This window comes from Eucalyptus grandis, chromosome 3 (assembly GCF_016545825.1).
Source record: "Eucalyptus grandis isolate ANBG69807.140 chromosome 3, ASM1654582v1, whole genome shotgun sequence".
In the NCBI taxonomy this organism is placed as follows: domain Eukaryota; kingdom Viridiplantae; phylum Streptophyta; class Magnoliopsida; order Myrtales; family Myrtaceae; genus Eucalyptus; species Eucalyptus grandis.
In genome coordinates this window covers 53,861,619-53,887,662 of record NC_052614.1, presented here as the reverse complement: position 1 = coordinate 53,887,662, position 26,044 = coordinate 53,861,619, and the positions used below count along the sequence as shown (strand labels likewise).

The window sequence follows — 26,044 nt, the reverse complement described above, 5'->3', positions numbered from 1 at the left end:
GTCACCGGACCGCGACCTCACGAGCGAGCGCTGGCCACCGGCGGGCTCGCCGGCCGGTGGCTAGGCGGGCTCGCCCAACCCCGCGAGCTCGGCTCGCCTCACGGGACGGGCGAGGGCCTCGCCGGGGCTGGGCGAGCTGCCCGGCCACCGGTCGGGCTAGGCGAGCCGGCCGGTGGCGGCGGGCCTCGCCCGGCCCGAGGCTCGCCGGTGGCTGGCGAGCCTCCGGCGGTGGTGGGCGGCGGCGGGCGACGGTCGCGGGATGACGGAAGGAAAGAAGAAGAGTTTTATTGTGTTGATTCTTTTTTTGATTCTCGGACGTAGAATTAACTTTTTTTTTATTCTCAAATCTACTCCAAACGATTCTCGGAACAAATTTGTTTAGGGAACAAAATTTTTACCAAACGCGATTCTCGTCCCAAGGCGATTGGGAACAAAAATCAGAATCGATCCTTTGGCATGTTGCCAAAGAGCCTAATAATCGATTGCTTCTAATCTTGCTCTGTGCGTAAGTCTCATCATAGTCTATCCCTTCTTCTTGCGTATATCCTTTGGCAACGAGTCTTGCTTTGTTCCTTACAACTCTTCTTTTTTCATCCATCTTGTTCCTAAAAACCCATTTAGCTCCAATAACAGATTTACCTTTTGGTTTAGGAGTTAATTCCCAAATATCGTTAATACTGAACTGCCTAAGCTCTTCTTGCATAGCTTCAATCAAGCTTTCATCGATAAAGCTTCTTCTATGCTTTTGGGTTATATTTCAAAAATAAGAGCCATGGCGCTAGACTCTCCATGCCTTTTGGATCTTGTACGAATCTCTTCACCAATGTCACCGATGATGAGTTCTTTGGGATGACTTGACTTGTGCTTCCAGTTCTGGTTGGTGCGACGGACCGCTGAACTTTTTCTTCAATTGATTCTTCAGGTCGTTCGTTGTCGACCTTCAGAGTCGAGCTGCTTTTGGGGAATTAGACTTTGTAGAGTGCGGAGTAGGTTTAGATTCTTCGAGGTTGAGTCTAGATCGATTGAATTAGTATAAGGTCTTGAAATTTGACATTCATCGATTCTTCCATAGATTGAGTCTTCTTGTTGTATACTCTTAAGCTTTCTTTGGAAGTTGAATATCCAAGGAAGATTCATTCGTCTAATTTTTCTTCAAACTTACCAATTCGAAACATTTACAACCAAACACATGAAAATATGAAACAATTGGTTTCTTTCCTTTGAATAACTCATATGGAGTTTTCTCTAGAATAGGTCTTAAGAAAACTCTATTAATAATATAACATGCTGTAGAAACTGTTTTAGCCCAAAAACGAGAAGAAATGTTGCTTTCAATTAAAAGTGTTCTAGCCATTTCTTACAACGATCTATTATTCTTTTCCACAACTCCATTATATTTTAGAGTGTATGGAGAGGAGAACATATGTTGAAAACCAGATTCATCATCGAATTTAGCAAAGTCTTGATTTTCAAACTCACCTTCATGGTCTGTCCCGAGCAGCTTGAAATAACATACCCTTTTCTCATTATGTACTTTCTTAGCAAACTTTAAAAAAATAAGAGAGAATTATTAGACTTACTTATGAAGTATACCCAAGTAAATTGTGAATAATCATCTACTATTACTAGGCAATATCTCTTTTCACCAATGCTTTGAGTTCTAGTTGGTCCAAATAGATCCATATGCGGGATTTTTGCAACTTACGATTAGTGGAAACTTGATTTATTGGTTTGAAAGAACTTCTAACTTGTTTTTTTCCCAACACACATAGTGTGCATAATTCAATTTTGGTATTTGATTGGGTAGTCTACAAACAAGCTTCTTTGAAGAGATCTTGGCAATTTGCTTCATGTTGATATGACCAAGTTTTCGATGCCAAAGATTAGCTTCATCTTGAATTGAAATTAGACATTGAGATTTTTCTGATTTGATATTCAAAAAGATAGATGTTCCCATGTCTTCACCTCGTGAAAGTCTAAGAGAAATCTTTTGGTTTCGGAACATATTCATTTTAAAATTGATTTTGAAACTTGTGTTGCACGGATTGGCTTATGTTGAGTAGATTGTAATTTAGTCCTTCTACCAAGGAAACATTATTGATCGTAAGACTTCCAATCTTTATTGTTTACGCATCCGACAATTCTTCATTTGCTATTTCCACCAAAAGAAACTTTTCCTCCATTTGTTTGGATGAGCTTTATAAAACAACTTGAATCTCATGTCATATGTCTTGAGCATCCACTATCCAAGTACCATTTGACATTTTCTTGATAGTGACCTCGATTTAACTGTTTGAGTCTGAGTCTATATCCGTCTCGGATGCGAGTCCGATTTTGATTTTGCCATTAGACAAATATTAGCACAATCATCATCACTCTCTTCGCATTTGATATCACTCCAAGTTTCTCCTTTGAGTGCATTTCTGGATTTCTCGAGATTTTTCCTTTCTTTTTCTTCAGCAAGGGATAATTGGGTCCCGATCGTCCATTTTTCTTGCATTCAAAACAAATTACATATTTATTGGACTCATCATCCTCAACTGATTTCTTTTGAAACTTTTGAGCTTTGTTTCTTCAATTGAATCTTCTTCCCTTTTTGTTTATTTTCGAACCTTCTTATCATGAGTAAAGCTTTCATCATCTATATCGTCTTCGAGAATGCAACATTGGAGTCATCATTAGATTTTAAAAGGCAATAGACTTTTTACCTTGGGATCTTCTTTTCATTGATTTACTCCACTTCATAAGGCTGAAGTGTGCCAACCAATTCGTCAACGAGTGGCATGATCCTTTGTGTTTCCCTTATTAAGGTCTTTACATGATTCCAATCTTTGTTAAGTCACGCAACAATTTGTTAACCTTCATGGGTCCGGAGATTGATTGACCTTGATATTCAAGACCATTCACGATTTATGTAAAACGACTAAACATGTCGGTGATAGATTCTCTGGTTTCATCTTGAAGGCTTTATATTGACCGAGTAGAATATTGATCTTGGTTTCTTTCACTCGATCAGTTCCTTTATAGGTAATGTGCAGCTATCCTGAGACTTCTTTAGCTGTTTCATAAAAGATATTCTGTTATATTCGGTAGGAGATAATGCACAATATAAGGAGCAAATTGCTTTTGCATCGGAGCTTGTCTCTTGGTTATCTCTTCTTGAGTCATCTCGCTAGCCTTTTGTAGCTTCTTTTCCTTTCTAAGACTGTTGTAGCTTTAGGAATGATTCCTTTGTCTACCACATCCCATTCCAGAGGACCTTTCGATCTCAAAATTGCTTTCATTTTGTTTTTCCATATACTTGTATTCTTTTTCATTAAAATAATGGTCTCGATGTTGCTTTGCTCCTTTAACCAAACCGGAGCCAATATACTAGCCATGGATCTTTAACTCAGAAGTAAAAACACTTCAATTAAATGAGTACATAGGCTTTGATACCAATTAAAAGTGTTAGTACAAACACCTAAAGAGGGTGAATAGTGTGAAGACAAATTTTGCAAAATACAGGAAAAAAACTTACTTTTGACCTTAGTTTGGTCGACAATAGATTTTGCAAAGGAAATCGGACTCAACAATTAAATAGAGTTACGAATAAAATAAAGGAGTTCAGGAAGAGAATAAAAGAACACAATGTTTATAGTGGTTCGGCTTAGACCAAGTTTACGTTCACTCTCCCGCACTAACAACCCACTGGCTGGATTTCACTATGAATCAAAAGAGGTGTTACAATCTCACATCATTGATTCCACAGTGTAGAGATTCTCCTACATTTCCTCAAGGTCTCACTAGTATCTAATCTCTCTCTTTTGAGTGCGAATTTACGCTCAACAATTGAATAAGCAAAGTACAAGAGTTTCGGACTTTGAAATTTTCTATCTCGCACCACCCTCGAATAACTAGAGCGTCTTCCTTTATAAACTCCTCCATGCCTTCATAACCGTTGGCACCTTTCAAATGAGTTTTTCCAATCTATCCGTTGGACAAAAAGAATCAATTAGGAGATCTTCAAATTATTTAAGAAATATGAAGATAGCTCACTGGTCGCGACCCAAATTTCAGGTGCACCACCTACGGGAAGCGTTAATGGATTGTTAGCCTAGACTTAACTCGGGCTCTCCCAAGCCCATACCAATTCGCGACTTAGGTGTAAGTTCTTAACATGCAATTGATTTTCAATTTAGGAGTCGCCACTAATCTATTTTTGGTGGGTAGATTAGAAACCCAAGTAAAGTGATGGGAGAATTATCACTCCTACGAACCAGATTGTGAGTTCGGGGGACTTGGTTACACTAGATTTCTCTAATGCCCTTTCGGTACCATTCTTTTTATTTTCAAAATGTTTTTGCGGGGCGGCTTGAATTGATTTTAATTTTTATCTTCCTAACATGTGAGGTGATCATGCAGTGCGCAAACATTAAAAGATAAACATTCAAAAAGGAAAAAACATTGAGGAATTAAACACAATAAGGCAAGCAACTATATATATATATATATATTTTTTGGTTTTCTCTTGTTTTAAAATGAAAACTTACCTATATAACATGTACATGATGTTTTTCTTTTTTTGAAATTCGAAATAATTACTGAAAATTGACTACCAAACTTGACAAGTTATCCTACTCAAAGTTAGGAAATAATTTAGATTAAATCATTTTAATTCAGAAACTCATCTTAATTAAATAGTCGTAACATGCAATCTATTAAAAAATCTAACTAGATAAATTCTAAACATGTGACCTATCCTATTTAAGAAATTTTTTTTTAATGAGATTATTAAAATATGCAAACATAATGTAAAACCCTATTTAAAAACTATTTAGATCCTCTCCTAATCATTCTGTAAATTTTGCAATCATATTCAAACAAAATAATACTATCATGAAGCCCTATATATATCATGGCGTGCAAAAATGCAATCCCTAATTTATGAAGCTATCATATTCCGATGCAGGATTTGATTGATTTTTTTAGTGTTTTCCAAAACAAACAATTACCAAATAAGCATTATACCCAACTCACTGAGGATATTCATCAAATGAAGGATTAAAATAATTGAAAAATAATCCGTTGTCTCACGGATTAAATTAACGATTATTTTATTCCTAAACATCACCATAAGTCAAGAAAAATCAAAATAATTAAAAAATTAATCCGAAGTCTCTCGGATCAACTTAATAATTATAATGATTTTAAAATAAGATATCATCAAAATCAACATAATTAAAAATATCCGAAATCTTACGAACCAAATTAATAAGTATGGTGATTTTTACCAATATCCTATTAGGGTAATGCCTAAAACCTCAATTAACATCAAACATTTCAATTTATATAATAATATTTAAAAGCAATATGGTTAAAGAAAACTACCTTATTTGGATCCGCCAAAATTTCACGAACGGTGTTAGTTCGCGTCAGGCAGGGCTGTGGCGGTTGCAAGGCCACAGCAGCTTCTGGGTCAAGCTTGTCACGGGCTTTGTGGGGCTGCTCAGGCGCAGCAACTCAGAAGGAGGGCTGGTGGACTCGGCAGAGCAGCGAGCGGGCGGGGTCGAGTCAGCGAGCTCGGGACAGCGAGGGGTCGTGGCTGGTGGTGCTTGACACAGCTTGTCGTCGCTGGTGTACCTGCAGGGAAGGAGCGGCAGCGCGCAGTTCGCCAGGCGAAGACGGGGAGGCGCGGCGACGGGTGCAGCAGCTTGCAGACATCTAGGCGGTGGCGCGGCGTCAGGTGGAGGTGCAGGCGCGGCTGGTTGCAGAGACGGGTGGAGATGCGCTGCGACCGGCGGCGAAGGTGGTGCGGGTTGCGGGCGTCGGGCGCGGTTTGCTGGGCGTCGGGTCGTCGCAGGTCAGCGCGAGTTGTAGGCGGAGGGCGGGCGGGCGCGATGAAGGCGAGCGGACGGCAACGGCGGAGGCGGAGGGAGCGTCGGGCGCTGCGGGGTGAAGGCGAGCAGGTCGGGTCGTCGGGTGAGGCCGGCGCAGACGGGTGAGTGGGGCTCTGGCGCGGTGACGAGCTGCAGAGGAATGGAAGACGCTGAAGCGGATCGGAAGCCGCGGGTCGTCACGGCCACAGCAGGGTGACGAACGGCGGGTGAGCTCGTGGGTGGTGCTCGCACAGGGGATGGCCGCAAGAGTGGCGGTGTGACTGGTGGTGCGACAGGCGGAGTTTTGTTGCTGAGGTCGAACGAGGTAGGAGCAGAAAACCGTGGAAATCCAGGAGCGAAGAACTTTTGGAGAAGATGAACAGTAGGGTCTTGTCTTCTCTATTTTCTTTTATTTTTTTCTGCTGTTCGGTCACTTTTTTTCTCTCTCACTTCACCTTCTTTTTGGTTTTCTGACAGACTCTATTCATCTCTTTATTTTAATATCCTTCCCCTGACTTCATTTTTTCTTGTCCAGAAGGAGAAGCCCCTTCACAATGAATATTTCTTTTAGCTCTCTGACACTCTTCTTTTTTTTTTTAATCTCCTCCCCTGACTTCATCTTTTCTTCTTTCTCTTTGACGAGAGTCTCTCCTTTTTTAATCCCCCCTTTCTCTCAACTCGTGAGTCTCCACACGGGCTCTCTCTTTTAATAGCTTCTCACAATCCTCTCAGGGAATTTTTCGTTCCCTCTCCCCAGCTCCCCTTTTTTAAGCCGAGGATCCTTGCTTTATTTATAAGCAACAACTGACTTTTTAGTGTGAACGGTGACCGGGAAGCTTAGCCGTAACTTTTCCCTTGCTGTTCACGTTATTTCCACCCGATCTGCTCTCTTCAGCAAAGGATAACATTATAAAAATGTTAGTCCATCTTCTTGCAGGCATCTGTGGAATTTTCCGTCCCCAATTCAATGCGTGCATGTGCAGGCATTAATGAGGAGAAAATGGACGTTGGATGGTTATTTCTTCTTCATGCTTGGAGTTTCTTATGCGGCTACTTGTCCCTCCCTCCTATAGGACTGCCGCAACTTTTGACTTTTCTTGCTTGTTGCTTCTTTCTTCATCAAATTTCTCGTTGCTTCACTAGAGTTAACACCCCACACTTGAGAGAATATCATGGACTCATTTTGCTTCTCTGAGGGTTCCTCTAGAATCTGCACGTTCAGCGGAATTTGTGCATGCATGCGCATGCATTAATGAGGAGAGACAACGGACGTGCAAGAACTCTTCTTTCTTCTATTTTTTTGACTTTCATTGTGTGTTTTCATACCAGCAGAGAGAGACTACCTTTCGCGCATCTTATTGATCGAGGCCCCTACCACATCCGCCGAATTAATGCATGCATTGATGAGAGAGAACAATCCTTTTGTGAATATTATCGACCACGAGCCGCTGCGTCTTGTTGCCTTTTTAGTACCGATGCAAATGCGACTACATGAAATGCAATTTTGCTATTTTTTATTTTTTTATTTTTATTTTTTATTTTTATTATTTTTTTTAATTTTTTATGCAACTAATTACTAAATGATTAGGTAAAATTTAGGTGTCAACACTCACCAATCATGCTCGCCCATACAATTAAGATCTAGGTTTCCATAAGTAGAACCTTCCAAGTGTACTTTACCATCAACGGATCTGAATTACTCGAATTAATTTCAATGCGAATAATAGATCTTGAGATGCTATCTCCAGCCATGAGAACTTCTTTAGCCGCACAAATAAAATCTTTAAAGATATACTCCCATTTGGATAAGTCTTCTTCGACAGTCTAGAAACTGTCAATGAGGGCAGACTTTAAATCTTCAGTCTGGCGGTCTTCAGACTTTGACGGTAGAGTTTGGAAGTCTTCAGACTAGACTAAAGAAAATGTTTTGTCAACTTCAAAACAGATAAGGAAGTTTTCTCCAACAGGTTTACGCCTTAACAATCCTACTTCTAATATAATCTCCATCACGAATTTTTGTTGGCCAAGAGAGATTTCCTGATTTGAACGAGCTATCTTAATTCCAAAAACTTATTTAGGTACCCCTAAATCCTTGATGTGAAAAGAGGAATGTAGATACTCTTTAAGCTTCTTCATAGCAAAGTTATCATTTCCCATAATAAGTATGTCATCAACATAAATCATCAAGTAAATAGATAACATACCTTTAGTCCAAGTGAATAAAGCATGGTCATATTTAGACTATTTAAATCCGGCCGTAAGTGCATTAGTAAATTTGGCGTACCGTTGTCGAGAGGCTTGTTTTAGTCTATAAAGAGATTTGCGGAGATGACATACCTTAGACTTCCCCGTCTCCATAATCCTTGTGGAAGATCCATGTAAATTTCTTCATCCGAGATCACCATGCAAGAAAGCATTATGGACATCCATTTGGTGTAGTGGCCGAGTCACGGAAAGCGAAATCGATAAAAAGAACGACTGGAACACCCTTTATTACCGGAGGAAAGGTTTCGTGGTAGTCAAAACCTTCTCGCTGTGTAAAGCCTTTGGCTACCAATCGGGCCTTGTATCTTTCTACATAACCATCTGCTCTATATTTAATCTTATATACCCACTTACATCCAATCGGTTTGTGATGAGTAGGTAATGGTACGGCATCTTAAGTATGATTTTCTATTAGGGCTTGTAGCTTTGCCTCCATAGCCCTTTGCTAACGTGGATCATGCATTACCTCATTATAACTAGAGGGTTCTCATTCCTCAGGATATGACTAATGCAACATAAATGTTACGATGACAACCGATCAAATGAAATATAAGAGAAAATAAGGTAATGAGTACTGATGATCTTGAGGAAGCACATACATAATCCTTCGTCCAAGTTGGTGGGCGAGTAACTCGACCAGATCGCTGCGGTGGCTCATGTTGCATCAAGGATGATTCTTTAGTAGTGCTTGGTTCCGAAGGAGCTGTCATCTCGAGTTCCCTTTCTATAGGAGGGTCTTCAATTGAATGTCCCATAGAAGTCTCATTAAACATTGGAGGCAATACGGCAGTTGGTCTCGATGTCTTGGAGGAGAAACAATAACAAATGATCCTCCGAAGATAAACCTTCTTCCAATAAGAATTGCTTATTAGTTGTCTTCTCATCTTCGGATAAAGAAGTGACATCTCGGAAAGGAAAAATAATTTCATGAAAAACAAAATCCATGCTCACAAAGAATTCTCTTGTGGATGGTTCATAAATCCAATATCCCTATTTTCAGGATTGGATATCCCATGAATATGCATTGACGAGCATGATGTGCCATTTATCCCTATGTCCTACTATAGTCACATAACATAAACACCCAAAAACTCGAGATGACTCGAATATGGTTTCCTCCCATACAATATCTCAAATGGATTTTCCCTTCTAGAATGCATGATGGCATGCGATTGATAAGATATGCTGCTGTGACCACACAATCTCCCCAAAATTCTTAGGAATAGATGCTTGAAATTTAAGAGCACGTGCTACTTCTAAGAGGCGATGGTGTTTTCGCTCAACGACTCCAATTTGCTGTGTTGTACAAGTGCAAGAACTCTCATGCAAATTCCATTCATTGAAAAGAAAGAGGCACATTCACTATTAAAGAACTCTCTTCCATTATTAGTGCGAATGCGTCGGATCGATTTCCCAAATTGATTTTTGGACAGGGAAAGGAAAGTCCTCGGTGAGAAAGGACTTGATTTTTTGATTGCATGGGGAATATCCATGTTGCACGTGAGAAATCATCTACGGCTGTGAGGAAAAATTGAGAGCCATCATGATGCAAAGTATGATAGGACCCCCAAACATCAGCATGGATTAATGAAAAAATATCGTCTACTTGGGAAGTACTATTTTGTAAAGGATCACGTGTCTATTTTGCCAAGGGCAAATAGGACACGAGGACAAGGGAATGAAACGTATGACCCAATCTTTGATGATTAAGAAAATTCTTGTCAATGGTAGTAGTGTTACACAATGATTTATTGAATCAATAGGAGATAATTTAAAACTGCTCGAAAAATCCATCAAAAAATACAACCCTTGATAGACTTTACCCAAGCCCATCAGCTTGCCAATTGAAAGGGCACGAAAGAAAATTTTATCGAAATTGAACAAGATGTGACAGGAATTTTCTTCACAAGCTCGAGAACCGATATGAGATTGAAGTGGAAATCATGGACATAAAGCATATTTCAAAGTGTAATGAGAGAACTAAGATTCACGTGCCACTCATTGCAACTTGTGTGGTGTTTTTATTTGGGAGTTGTCTGATATGAGAAAAGGTAATTTCTTGATATTGTAAAAAAACCCTTATAACAGATGATGTGGTCACTAGCACCTAAATTAATAATCCACGCATCCTTTGAAATCGAGTTCATCAAATAGTAAGATGTACACATGAAGCTTCCAATTTTATCGAAGCATCCAATTTCCTTAAGGCTTCCATTAGCTCCTAATATTATTCATGGGTAATTGACTTTCTGTTGGTTAGCTCGATACGAAAAAAGGTTGAAAATTTCCCTTTTTTTCTCCAAGTTTGCCACGCAATTTCTAGTAGTTTTCAATTGTATGGTGTGGACGCTTACAATAGTGACAATACAATTTACATTTTCCTTTTTGACCATTATTTTTCTTGGCTGAGGAAGGCCTGTATGTGGGCTAGAAAACTTGGGCCAAAGTTGGCCCATATGGGCTGTTCGATCCCCGAAAAGAATGTCGTGTGAGCCATCCGATCCATAGATACTCGCTCGACCGTCCGATTCAGTAGGGTTGCTGCTGCATGGGCCGTTGGATCTAGTCACTACCAAAAGCGATAATGGACCATCCGATCGCTCAATGAAATCGGAGCCATCAGCCACACCTGTACCATGGCACAAACCCAATACATCATTGGATAGTTTTCACTTCCAAAAGAAAAACTCTGCCTTTATAGAGATATAATAAAATTCTTCATTTACATTTTTTATAGATGTTCTCTACATTTTCTTCAAGAAAGGTAAATCTAATCGACTTAACATGACTAATTCGATTTAATGTATATACAACACTCGAGATGTTCACGCTAGTCGATGATGAAAACAATATCTCACATCCTTTGATCAATAAACTATGTGATAACTTGTTTTCTCCAACCTAACTTCTCATCAATAAGACACCCATCTATCTCATGTTTTCTAATATATTTGGGGCCACATTGTCTAAATTCAACGAGTCTGATTATCTTCCTGCCTTGTCGCAGTTGCTCCAGGCTAGAACTAGATGGTGATCTGATGCCATGGAGAGTAGCTTCGGAAGAGAGAGACTCGGATTGACCATGTTCGTTCGGGATCTCGAACGGCCATAAACGGATTGATTAGATACCACGATCAGTTTCGTAGCATGATCAAGCCGAACGAACAACATAGAAGAGTTCGTAGGCTACATAGAAGGTACAAGTGTTCATGGCCCACGGTACGAAAATAAACAGATGAACCGGTCCCGTCGAGAAAATATTGGCTACCACTAGGATTCCAGCGTATCAACCTATAAGTCCAGGTGACACGTGCCTCTCGATCCCCATTGCGTTAGAACCTCTGACACACTCCTCTCTCTCTCTTCTTTTTATTTTATCTCTTCTTCTTCCTTCTCGCCTTCCCTTTCACTCTACTGTGGAACACGCAGCCCTCGGAGTCGGGCCCGGCGAGGTCCAGGGGCACTGAGACCTTCCCGAGCAGCCTCCCGGAGCTCACCCCGCAGGTCGCCCCACGCCGGCTCGGAGGCCTTTCCGGGAAGATCGACTTCTCGGCGAGCCTGTCGAGGTCGGACTTGCTGAGGTGGAAGGTGGCGCCGCCGCCGGCGACGCCGTCGGGGGTGGACGGCGTCGGCGGGAGGTATGGGAATGAGGGCAGTCTGGAGGGAAGTTCTCTTGCAGAAGACGCAGGGGAAGGAGGAAGCGTGGACGGCAGAGCAAGAGGGCTTGGCGGCGACAGGGATCCCCACCGTGAGCAGAGGCTTCCCACCGTGAGTAGAGGGAGGATAAAGGAAAAAAAAAGAAGAAAGGAAAAGGGAGAGGAAGAGAGAGAGGCGACAGTGGGGAGAGTCGCGAGGGAGGAGGGGAGTGTGTGTCAGAGGTTCTGAAGCGGTGGGGTCCGGGAGACGCGTGTCGTCCCAGTGAGTGGACTTGTAGGTTGACACGCTGGAATCCCAGTTCCAGCCAATATTTTCTCGGTTTTGTCCCCTGACCGGACTGTTGTTGACATCATTTTGGCGTTTAGCTTCGCTCTGGACCCCATTAATCTGATCAATAACTTTCGTGATTATTGCGTACGCGTCCAGCTGTCTAGCGGTAGCTAGCTTTGAATGGTCGCAAACTTAAGCAATAATTAGAGAAGCTCAAGTGGGTTTTGATCAAGAGGGTTCTTCCTAGGTTTCCAGAATTCATCAGATAGAGATAAGTCGTCGAGCACTCCAGCTTGGCAGGAGCCCTAGTTTTTGTAAAAAGAGTAGTGTTGGGGATAGAAGCTCATAAAACTAATCTTTTACAGAACGGTGAGACATGAGAAAGATGAAAAACTTCAACCAAGATCAAGTGAACAACTCTGAAGACAATGAGAAAGATGAAGAACTTCAACCAAGATCAAGTGAACAACTCTGAAGACAATTTGTATTTCTGAATGATGATTATATCACTGTATCTTAGTACAATTGAAAGACAGAATATGAATATACTTATGTTGTTCTATCTTCTAAGATCAAATGTACTTAACTTGCTTCAGTGTTTGGATTTGAGCTGTTCTTCATCCTCCGAAACTTTCTCTTCTTTAGTATTGCGATCCTTACTGCATTCGTCGATGACCTTGATACCTTGTTCTCTCAACTCTTGTGACTTCTCTCTCTTACTCTGTTTCTATCTATCTTTCCCTTACTTCTTATGTAAAGCAAAGCAGAGTATTTATACCCGGATATGTAACGAACTTAGTTACAAAGGAAAAACTGAATATAGTAAGCTGTTTTAACGAGAAGAATCTATTTGACTATGCTTAAGACTTTGGCGATCCGAGTCATTAATCCCTCGAGCATCTTCGTTCATTGATCATCGATCCAGGTTGATCTTCTTTATAAGATCTTTGCCACCGATTGTTATTTGCGATCCAGTCCTCTGTTTTTGCTTCGCATTGAGCATATTCGTTTCTTTCGCATTGAGCATCTTTGTTCCTTTATACTTAACATTCCCCGCAAAGTGGGAAGGGGATTAAATCCCATTCCTAATTTGGTGCGAAGAGACAGAGATGAGTGAGTGAGAAAGAGACTTAGTGAATATGTCAGCTACTTGAAGATGACTTGGAACATGTTGAATAGAAATGGAACCAGATGATACTTTTCTCGAACAAAGTGGAAGTCAACTTCTATGTGCTTTGTTCGTGCATGCAAGACAGGGATTATTTGTGGGAAATAGCTGATTTATTATCACGAGAATAATGATGTAGCTTTGGTGAGAGGAATTCCAATATCGCGTAGAACAAAACCAATCCAAGTTAATTCAGTTGTAGATGCTAATGCCCGATAGTCGGCTTTTGTGGAGGACTTGGAAACAGTAGTTTGTTTCTTGGTGACCATGAAATCAAGTTTGAGCCTAAGAAGGTGCAAAATCACGTAGTAGATCGTCGAGTAATAGGACAACTGCCCAATCGGCATCGAAAAACCATAGAGATTTGTTAAAGCTGTTAGAGTGAAGATAATAGCCAAGATGAACAGTTCCTTTGACATAGCGTAACACTCGTTTTAATTGATGAAGATCGGCCATTGTGGGATGTTGCATCTTCGACGAGGAGATTTGTTGCAAATGCTAGATCAGGTCGAGTGATGGTTAAGTATTGAAGACCACCTACCAAGCTTACGTATTCGATAGGATCCATCGGAGGAACTTCAGCATTTGTCATAGCAATTGGCGCGTGGCGAGGTGTAGAAATTGGTTTGCAATCTATCATTTGTGCCCGTTTTAGTAGATCATTGCATATTTTGTTTGACATAAGAACAAGGTCGTAGTGTATTCTTCACTTCAATACCTAGGAAGTAATGAATATAGCCGAGATCTTTCATTTGGAAGTGAAGACTAAGATTCTGGATTAATGCAGTTAGGAATTGAGGAGAGTTTCCAGTAAGGATGATATCATCAACATACGAAGTAATAATCGTATCGATTGATTTGGCACAAACGGAGATGGGTCGGTATGCGCGACAAAGCCAATTTCAAGAAGAAAGTTCTGAATTTGTCAAACTAGGCTCTTGGTGCTTGTCGAAGTCCATATAATGACTTGTGAAGAAGAGACATGGCTTGATTTTGAGAATCAATGAAGCCGTGGGCGTTCCATTCCAAACGATTTCATTTAAATCTCCATGAAGAAATGCATTCTTCACATCAAGTTGGTGTATTGTCCATTGTCTTGTGAGAGCTATAGACGGTACTATACGTATTGTAGCATGTTTTACAACTAGACTAAATGTTTCGGTAAAATCCAGTCACGCTCCGATGGAATCCTTTGGCTACCAGACGAGCCTTGAGTCTTTCTAGACTACCATCCGGCGTGAGTTTGGTCTTAAATACCCACTTACTGACCTACAACATTCATCCGGTCCGTTCTTGGAACTAATGTCCGTATGATTATTATGGAGGGCATTCATCTCTTCTTGCATAGCATTGTACCATCTGTCGGCTAATGCGGACTTAATGGATCTTGGTTCCATAGGAACATGATATTCAGCCAAGCAAGCATATCTTGGATTTGGCTTGGTACTGATACGAGTCGGGTGCATAGGATGACTACTAACATTTCTCGAGAAGAAGATAGATCACGAGTATGTTGTTACGTGTCGAACTAGTATTGCTAGGTAGAGTACTTGAGAAAGGTGAAGAATTCGGCCGGATTGAGTTTCGGTGATAGCGATATTGCTAGTATAAACACCTAGGGGGGGTGAATAGGCGCACAAACAATTTTTCTCAAATACGGAAGCAACGATTGAAATACGATCGATGTAGAGAGAGTAAGGAAGAAAAATCAAACACAGGATTTATAGTGGTTCGGCTTATTCCAAGCCACGTCCACTCTTCCGCCGACACCGATGGCCCATTTGGATTTCACTATGATCAAAAGAGAAGTTACAGCACGGCTTTGCCTTGATTCCACGGTGTAGATGTTCTATCACACCTCCTCAAGGTCTCTCACAAATATAGACTCTCTTTTGTATACAAGTATTCGCTCAAGAGATTTATCTAAACAAATAGGAGCTTGAGACTTTGGAATTCTTCTATCGCGCACACTTTTTAAACAACTAAGAACGTCTTCCTTATATACTCCTTTATGCCATCATACCCGTTGGCACTTTCCAAATTCCTCCAATCTACCCGTTGGACGGAATCAATTAGGAAGATCGTTCGAGCTATTAAAGGAACGTGTTGATAGCCCATCAATCTGTTCGCCCATACAATCGGGATCTCGGTTTCCATAAGTAGAACCTTCCAATAATATTTAGACAATCATCGAATCTTCAGTCATTGAATCAATCTTGATCAATCAAAGGATTCGATACATCTTCTCTAGCCACGAGATCTTCTCCAGGATGATAAGGTTAAATCTGAACAAAACATCCAGTTCGGGATAACCTTTCTTCAATGGATCGTATTTGTGTGAGGATAGACTTTGAGTCTTGAGTCGGCTGTCAGGAAGTCTTGAGACTTTAACCAACGAAGTCTGACCTTCGGACTAGGCGCGGAAACATTTTGTCAACTTCAAAACTCTTCACGAGGATTTCTCCAACAATAACATCATTTTGCCTTGATGCCAGAGGAATATCTTGGAATTGTATTGATGCTGATGGAGTCTGTTGATGCATCTGCAGATTTTCATAGTTATCCATAGTAGGATGATATTGACTTCTCCCTTGTGACGATGGGAAATACTTTGCTTTGCTGTATCCGAGTTTGAAGATTCGAGCAACTTGACTCCTTCAATCCACTGTCTATACAAAGTAGTATATTTACCATATTCATTGATCACAGTTTTTGTGAAAGGAAATGATGTTTCATCGAAGGTAACATGTCTATTGATATATATACGATTATCAGTAGGTACAAGACATCTATAGCCTTTATACATATCACCGTATCCCAGAAAAATACAAGGAAGTGATCTAGGATCGAACTTGTGTCTTGAATATGATCTTAAGCACGGATAACATGCACAGCCAAATACCGTAAATGATCATACGTGGCTGAGTATTATGAATCTTTCTATATGATGTATCCATGTTTAGCTTTGGTGTTGGAAGTCTTTTTATAATATAGTTTGCTGTAACAAAAGCATCGACCCAAAACTTCGGTGGGATCTTGGAATGATATAGCATAGCTAATCCCAATTCAACAATATGTCTATGTTTTCTTTCGGAAACTCCATTCTATTCGGAGTGTGAGGACAAGATAGCTGTTGTTTTATTCCACAACTTTGCGAGATAATCTTGAAACCTTCTACTTACAAACTCTCCCCCTCCATCACTTTGAAAGATTTTGATCTTGTATTGTATTGTTTTTCGACTAATGTCCGGAATCGACTAAAGATATCAAAGAACTCACTTTCACTTCATTGGATATAACCAAGCGTATCGTGAAAAATTGTCAACAAAAATCACATAGTATCTAAACTTTTGTAAGGAGTCTACGGTGATGGTCCCCGGATGTCACATGGACCTTTTCTAATGATGAAGTTGATATGGAATTCGACAAAGAAAATGGTAGAGCTGTACTTTTTGCTACTTGAGAGCTCTGCAAATGTTTGAAGGAACTGAGGTGGCGAGTAACATGAATCAGTTTCGATGATGTAGATAATCCACTATTTGAGTATTCGCATGAGCCAATCTTTGGTGCCAAACTTCGCATTGATTGCTTTCGACTTTGAGTGAAAAAAAGCTGTTGCGATCAGTGTATTGACTTGATAAAGGCCCTTAGTCTTCTTTCCGAGCTGAATTGTTGCCTTGGTATTGTTGTCCTTTACATAAACACCAAGTTTATCAAAGATGAAAGTGCAAGGGTAGTCATCAGTAAGCTTAGATACAGAAAGAAGATTCTTCTTTATTTACGGTACTATAAGAACATCATTAAGGGTAATGTGTTTATACATTTCGGGTAAGTGTTACCAATGTATGTAACAGGTAAACAAGATCCATTTCCAACCATTCGTATCAAGACCTTGATATTTAGAAGAAGTATGAAGAATACCAGAATTGCTTGATATGAGCAGTGGCTCTGTGTCGTGGTACCATTCACTTCCTTTTGGATCTTCAATATGAATTCTTGTCGAGTTCTTGAATCTCTTCTACTTGATAGGAATTGTCAAAACGGTACCAACAGCGGAGAGCATCATGCCCAGGTCGCTTACATATTTGACATTCTAGTCTAGCAACCTCTGTATCTTTCTCATCCTGCAAATTTTTCTTTGAGTTTAACAGAGGAGGATAAGATTTGTTGTTTTGATACCTTTGAGGTTGTGTGGCATAAGGTCGAAATCCCTGTGCAGTTGGAGGAAAGACATTCTTTTGTCTTAGATATTGATCTCCTGATCTTGGAAATGCTGCATCTTCTCTGTAATTTTGATTTCTTTCAGTATAACCAAACGCTCGTCCTCTATTACCAGCGGTTACGCCTCGACCAAAACTACGACCACCCCTATAACTTCCTCTCGAGCTAGAAAACCGAGTAGGTTGTGAAAGATATTCTTCATCGGTACTTTCTTTAGGATACATTTGAATCTTCCTTTGGCCAAAATAGGCGGACTAGGATTGAACCGACTTCGGAGTAGGTCTTCATTTTGGATTCAAATCTCTCTAGTTGAGCTATGACTTCATCATAGTCGGTTGAGGCTTCAAACAATATATGGTGGTTCGAAGTTGCTCATATGGACCTAGTCCTTCTAGTATACCAAAGATCTTGGTTATTTCATCTCTTGGTTTACCAATAGCATTCAACGATCACATATATTTTTGTATTCTCCGAGATAAGTAGAGAGGTTTTGATCAAGTTTACGGCGGACCGTAATTTTCCTCTAAGCTCGAACTCCTTTGCTATTGATTTTTGTGTAAATCGTTTTAGAAGAGCTGCCATACCTCAAAGGATGTTTCTAAACCAATGATTAGACTTAGAATATTCTCAGAACAGCCCCACTAATCCATGATGATATCAACGATCTGTTCTTGTCCAATCAATGTAATCGGGATTAACAAGATCGAGTCACATCCTTCATCATCGTTGTGCAACATTCGTGAAGGAGCTACAACATCACCATTAACAAAACCGAAGAGGTCTTGACTCTTCAAAAACCTTTGAATTTGAGCTTGCCATAACAGAAAATTGTCTTCGGCGAGCTTGATTGTAACAAAGTTCGAGATGTTTACGTGAATTGGAAAAGGATACTTTGGTGATCTTATTGCCATTGCTTCAAACTTTCATATCAAACCAAGTTATACAAACAACCTACAGCTCTGATACCATGAGAAAGATGAAAAACTTCAACCAAGATCAAGTGAACAACTCTGAAGACAATGAGAAAGATGAAGAACTTCAACCAAGATCAAGTGAACAACTCGAAGACAATTTGTATTTCTGAATGATGATTATATCATCGTATCTTAGTACAATTGAAAGACAGAATCTGAATATACTACATTGTTCTATCTTCTAAGATCAAATGTACTTAACTTGCTTCAGTGTTTCGGATTTGAGCTGTTCTTCATCCTCCGAAACTTTCTCTTCTTTAGTATTGCGATCCTTGCGCATTCGTCGATGACCTTGATACCTTGTTCTCTCAACTCTTGTGACTTCTCTCTCTTACTCGTTTCTATCTATCTTTCCTTACTTCTTATGTAAAGCAAAGCAGAGTATTTATACCCGGATATGTAACAGAACTTAGTTACAAAGGAAAAACTGAATATAGTAACTGTTTTAACAGAAAGAATCTATTTGACTATGCTTAAGACTTTGGCGATCCGAGCCATTAATCCTCGAGCATCTTCGTTCATTGATCATCGATCCAGGTTGATCTTCTTTATAAGATCTTTGCCATTGATTGTTATTTGCTGGCGATCCAGGTCCTCTGTTTTTGCTTCTGCATTGAGCATCTTCGTTTCTTTCTGCATTGAGCATCTTTGTTCCTTTATACTTAACAAGACAAACGTAGACAATGTATTTAGCTGTATCATATTTTGGGTCCAAGTTACTTTGCTTTTCTGGCTATTTTACATAATCCTGCGAGAGGTCTACCAGAATAGACGATCTTCGCCTCTCTACTAGCATTATTGCTAGATAAAGAAGAACGATAAATCCGAGTGCCTTACAAGTAATCTCTATCCACTGTTCTTTGGACGCCTCTCGGTCGACGCTCGAAACATAAAACAATCACCGTCCAGAAAAGGAAAAGATAAACGCATCATGGCAACTTCTATCTGATTTTAAAGACGCGACAATCTAGGTGAGGCGGCGGAAACATCCTCCGATAAGACCATCGTCTTCGCCAAGGCCCTCAACCGGAACTTCTGGATTTTTCCTGTGGAAGTCTTGGGCAACTCCGGCATGAACTCCACCTTCTTTGGAACCATGAAACTTGGGAGGTTCTTCCTACAGAAAGATAGGATCTCCGCTTCTTTCACGTCGTCGGTTTCACCTTCGGAGTTCTTCTTAATGCTGATGAACGCGCACGGACTCTCGCCCCACCGCGGATGCGGCATCGCCACCACTGCCGCCTCCAAGACCCTTGGGTGGCCGTAGAGCACGTTCTCGAGCTCGACACTGCTGATGTTTTCCCCACCGGAAATAATCACGTCCTTTGACCGGTCCTTTACCTCCACATAACCGTCACGGTGGACGACGCCGACGTCTCCGGTGAGGAACCACCTGTTTCGGAAAGCCTTTGCTGTCGCTTCGGGGTTCTTGTAGTAGCCTTTCATGATGCTGCTCCCACGCAGAACAATTTCTCCCATGGATTTTCCGTCACGGGAACACTCCTCATCGTGTCCAAGTCCTTGACATCCACGTCGGCGAGTGTCAATACGCTGATTCCCTGGCGTGCCTTGAGCCGTGCCTGCTTTGATGGCGGCAGGCGGTTCCAGTCTGCCCGCCACTCGCAGACCAGGGCTGGCCCGGTGGCGGTTGCCCGTATGCATGTGTTAAATATGATTCGAGTTTGGCGTTTGCTAAAAGCGAAATTCAGTGGACTCGCGAAGGAATTACAAAAGAATAAAATAAAGAAGAAGGAACCCTGCATTTTCGAATTCCTTTGAAAAAGGAAATTTGGGCACATGTATTATAATAATATAAGTTTCCTTTTTGGCGTGAAGTTCCTCCGTGAAGATTGAATTCGTGGGGCCCAAGGTCAAACTTTGACCTTGGGCATACTATATATATAGGTTTTCTTTCTCTGCGGCTTCCGCTCGAAGACTTACGTAGAGAACCCTACGTAGAGGAGCCGCATATTAGAGGGTTTCTTCTTTATGGTAAGTTGCTGCCGCGAAGCCGATCGTTGAGTGAAGCCGCATATTGAAGTGCCGTAATTCAAGCGAGTGCTTGGCGGGTTTTTCGTTCGTGAATTACATCCAAGAAGTTTAATGTTTGTAGTCGATTAAATCTTGAGGTAAGATTTGCGTGTAATTCCTTCGTGAAATTGAGAGATTATTTTCGAGGAATTTCGAGGCTAAACACTGGGTGCGTTATTGGGTGTAATTGGGGCTTGGGAAACACCGAGAGAGTGTTTGAGTGACTTGAGTGTGTAATCTCCTTGTATCGCTTGATCTTTAGTGAAATCGCTGCGCTCTCCCCGTGGACGTAGGTCTTTACGACGAACCACGTAAATCCGGTGTCTGATTTATTTTTCTTCTTCCATCTATATTTTGTTCGATCGCTCGCCCCATCGCAACAAGTGGTATCGAGCTAGGTTTGGCTGAGTTGAAGTGAATCGATGGCTGACGAATAACTAAGTGAAAATCAACGAGATTTGATGGGAAGGATTTTAGTTTTGGAAGATGCAGATTGAAGATTATCTTTACGGATGAATGCACTTGCCTTTATTTGGGGAGAAACCGAGAGACGATGAAGCAAGCCGATTGGGATTTGCTGGATAGACGAGCTATGGGTGTTATTCGGCTAACATTGGCTCGTAACGTGGCGTTTAACATCCCGAAGGAGACCACTTTGCTTTTTGATGCAAGTCACGTCGGATATGTATGAGAAGCCCTCTGCGATCAACAAGGTCCATTTGATGCGACGTCCGTTTAACTTGAAGATGAAAGAAGGTGCGTCGGTTGCGGATCATATCAATGAATTCAATGTGATTGTTAGTCAATTGAGTTCAGTTGAGATTGATTTTGAAGATGAGGTATGTGCTTTGATTCTATTATCCTCATTGCACGATAGTTGGAATACTACCGTTCACGCTATTAGTAATTCCTGGGTCAACAAGTTTGACGTTTGATGGGGTTCGAGATTTGATTCGGCGAGGACATTCGAGAAGAGAATCGCGAATCTGTATCTACTTTAGTAGGTGAAAATAGAGGAAGATTTGTAACACGTGTGGGTAATAGTAGTACCAATATGAACAGGACGTAGATCTAGGATTGCTAATGTTGTCTGTTGGAACTGTGGCAGAGGGGCATCTTAGAAGGGATTGCCTTAAGCTGAAGAATGAGAAGGGTAAGGGAATTATGGTTGATTCTACGAGATAATGTTGCAGCTATGTGAGATAATGCTGATTATGTCTTGTCATCATGATTATTCATTGTTTGATGGATGGATTATGGATTCTGGTTGTTCTTTTCATGTCACACCAAATAGAAATTGGTTTATCACTTATCGGTGCACGGGTAGTGATAAAGTCTAGTTAGGGAACAACGCTAAGTGCGATGTTGTGGGTGTTGGTGATATTAAAATCAGAATGCATGATGGTATCGTGAGGACATTGACGGAGTGAGGCATGTTCCGAATTAAAAGAACTTAATTTCCTTGGGTGTCCTAGATTCAGCTGGTTGCAGGTATTCTTCAAAAGGTGGAGTTCTGAAGGTTGTTCGAGGTGCCCTAGTGATAATGAAAGGAATCAAGCACGATGGCCTGTATAAACTTCAAGGTGAGACTGTGATAAATTCCGCTGCGGAGACGTCGGATACATCTGTTCGAGAGTCTTTTGACTACTCGAGGAAGACTGGTGTTTGTGCCAAGGCACAAGTTTAATGCTGATGTCGGATCTCGCAGTCAAGAGCTTTGATCGAGACGGAGACTCGGTAAGTCGATCAAGCATGTGCGGATGACAATAGCATGGAGTTTTGCTCGAGCTGGCAAATAAATTCTGCATGAAAGAGGGCATAGTGAAACACCGCACTAGTGCTAGTAAATCACAACAATTTGCAGAATTGATGAGCAGAACATTACTAGAGATGGCCCGAAAAATTATCTCTAGTCTTATGGTATGGAGATTCTTAGCTAATGTGCTAAGTACGGTAAGCTACTTGGTGAATAGATCCCCATCAAGCTGCTATTGAATGGCGGGCTCCGAAGAAGTGTTGTCGGGTAACGTTGCTGATTATTCTATTCTTAGAATGTTTGGTTACCCATGTTATTTTCGAGTGAGTGATGGTAAGCTCGATGGGAGGGCAAGATGCATATTCCATGGCTATGCACAAGGTGAGCGGGGTGATCGGTTGTGGTGCCCAAATATAAATTCACTGTTAACACGAGAGAAGTTACCCTTGATGAGTCTCAAGTACTTCTTGCCAAGAGTGATTATAGCGGTGTTAATCGGATCTGAACGGTGTTCAGCTTGAGGTGGAGTTGCAACCGAAACTCCGAGGTAGCGATGCAGTACTAGCAAAGTAATCGACAGAGATGGTGCTCATAGCGAGGTGGAGCCTATAGAGCCAATGGTTGCTGTAACTGCTGAAATTAACAAGATATGTATTCAATCTCCTGATAGATATGGATGTAATAATGGCTTTACTTTATCTGTGGTTAAGGAGGTTGTGTCGAAAATCCTTGCGGAGCGATTAAAGGTGCATGTGGAGTTGGTATTCGATGAGGTCCTCGGTTATGGCGAAGTTCACGAGGCGCGAACTGGATAATATATGTGGCGGTTGAGCCCATTGGGGGCTATGGGAAAGTAGCTGCAGAATTTGAATTTTTATGAAGCGATTATAATTTAGCTCAAACGTCGAGCCAAGGTGGAGATTGTTAAATATGACTCGAGTTTGAGCATTTGCTAAAACGCGAAATTCGGTGGACTCGCGAAGGAATTACAAAAGAATAAAATAAAGAAGAAGGAACCCTGCATTTTCGAATTCCTTTGAAAAGGAAATTTGGGCACATGTATTATAATAATATAAGTTTCCTTTTGGCGTGAAGTTCCTCCGTGAAGATTGAATTCGTGGGGCCAAGGTCAAACTTTGACCTTGGGCATACTTATATATATAGGTTTTCTTTCTCTGCGGCTGCCGCTCGAAGACTTACGTAGAGAACCCTACGTAGAGGAGCCGCATATTAGAGGGTTTCTTCTTTATGGTAAGTTGCTGCCACTGAAGCCGATCGTTGAGTGAAGCCGCATATTGAAGTGCCGTAATTCAAGCGAGTGCTTGGCGGGTTTTCGTTCGTGAATTACATCCAAGAAGTTTAGTGTTTGTAGTCAATTAAATCTTGAGGTAAGATTTGCGTGTAATTCATTCGTGAAATTGAGAGATTATTTTCGAGGAATTTCGAGGCTAAACACTTGGGTGCGTTATTGGGTGTAATTGGGCTTGGGAAACACCGAGAGTGTTTGAGTGACTTGAGTGTGTAATCTCCTTGTATCGCTTGATCTTTAGTGAAATTCGCCGCTGCTCTCGTGGACGTAGGTCTTTACGACTGAACCACGTAAATGCAGTATCTGATTTATTTTTCTTCTTCCATCTATATTTTGTTCGATCGCTCGCCCCATCGCAACAGCATGCGTGATGTGGAAGCCGAGAGACTCCATCTTCAGGATTAGGGCCTGTGGCGGGGAGCACCGCTGGTGAGGATCTCTATGGGGCCGACAACCTCGCGGCGTTCGTGGGGCTTGGCATCAAGGAGGATGTTGAAGATGACTGGAGCGCAGCAAATGTTGGTGACCCTGTGAGCAACGATGTTCCGGTAGATGTTGAGCGCAGTAACGTTGCGGAGGCACACGTTGGTTCCGCCGCGGCGGCGATGCCCCATGTGAAGGTCCATCCGTTGCAGTGGTACATCGGCAGCGTCCACAGTTACACCGGTTCGCTTCGCATTTCCCACCCGAGGATCAAGCTGAGGGTGCTGAGGTAGGCTCCTCGGTGGCTGCACACCACTCCTTTCGGCTCCGACGTCGTCCCGGAAGTGTAATTGAGCGCGATGGGGTCCCACTCATCTCGAAGCTCCTCGGGGACGTAGGCCAGGTCGCCCTTCTGAATGAGATCCTCGTATTCCAAATCGCCAATTTGAACACCAGTCGGCGAGTTAATGTCGTTGATGTCGATAACCATGGGTATGCAGTAACCGGCAGCCGAGAGCATCGCAAGCGCCTCCCGTGCTACCAGCACGTACATGCAATCGACAAAGAAGACCTTGGCGCTGGAGTGGTGGAGGATGGTAGCAATGTTGGCAGCGTTTAGACGGGCATTTATGGTGTTGAGAACTGCCCCAACCATCGGCACGGCAAAGTGCATCTCGTACATGGCCGGAACGTTCGGAGCCAGGATAGATACCTGCAAGGACAGAGAGTTACCAATGCAAATGAACATGATTTCTGAGTTTACACCTATTTAGATGAATAGTGGAAGAAAATTATAATATTGCCACAAGTGAGCTTTTGATCATTAAGAAGTCACTTACATGCATACAATTAGTTATTATTATCCCAATATTCGAGTCCCAATATGAATCTTTTCATTTCAACCATTTTTCCACTTCTATCAACAAGATGATTTCATGGAACCCGAATGAACTCGCAGCAGAGTTAGATAAAACTAAAGAGAAACTGCCAACAGATACGTACCACATCGTTCTTGACGACATCGAGAGAGCGGAGCGACGAGGCGAGCGGAGGCAGCGCTCGTGGGTCTGGCGCCACGTGAGCGGGCGGACTCGTAAACAACGGAAGTGCGGTCGGCATAGGCGGGCGGCTCTCTTCAAGAAGGTGAGCGGTGTGAGCGGGACGTGATTCGTTTCGCATTTCGGGAGGTCGTCCATTGTTGTCTGCTTTGGAAGGTGGGGAGAGAGAGAGAGAGAGAGAGAGAGTTGTTGTTCCGGGAATGAATGAATACAATCTTTGGGTTTATGTAGGAAAATAACATATGCTCCTCCTACGAATTCCATTTTTTAAAACAATAAACAATACTTTGGACGGTTCACATCACGACAACATGATTAATGCATATCTCTAGACTTTATCATCAATGAATGCTGCGAATTCTTGTTCGATTTCTTCTTCTTCTTCTTCTTCTTCTTCTTCTTCTTCTTCTTCTTCTTCTTCTTCTTTGGTAACCCAAGAAACTCCGTAAGACAACAGCCGGCAAGCAAACCCTAGGGAAGTGACTGCATGACCCACCACCATAATACTCCAGGTAAGAATTCCTAACGACGCACGGGATTCAAACTTCTCCCCTTCGTGAGAGGGAGAGTTCGAGCCAGCTGCATCGCTGAGGGCAGTGGTCTTGTTCGACTCTTTGGTAACGCCATAGCTTATGAAAAATAAAATGCCATGTGTAGGAAAATTAGGGAAACGCCCCGACCAATAATTTTTCCTCGTGAACGTCGCTGGCCACGTTCAGTTCGACTTTGGAGGTGTAAACCATTTTTCCAACATCTTTACACGAAGGTGTGTTTATTAAAAGCAAAGCGTGTTTGGTTGACACTTATTCTATGTAAAGCAACTTTGAAGTAAAATAAAGGAGAAAAAAAAAAGAAGAAAAGGCGCAACATGGAAACAAGAGCCAAAGAGGACGATTGATACTGTTAAAATATGATCCATTTTACTAGAGCTATCTAGAATAATCTTTATTTGATTATAGAAGTATTTGGCAATGGAGGAAGAGATCAGCCCATGTCAACAAAGAAACCAAGAGAAATCTCTTCTCAAGTGACTTGGCTAATAGCCAAAAAGTGT

General features: G+C 41.6%; 1 pseudogene; it reads right to left on the bottom strand.

Annotated features, from left to right (window-relative positions):
- Window positions 1-19,338: 19,338 nt before the first annotated feature.
- LOC120291200 lies at window positions 19,339-25,128 on the bottom strand (annotated as a pseudogene).
- Between the last annotated feature and the right edge of the window lie 916 nt (window positions 25,129-26,044).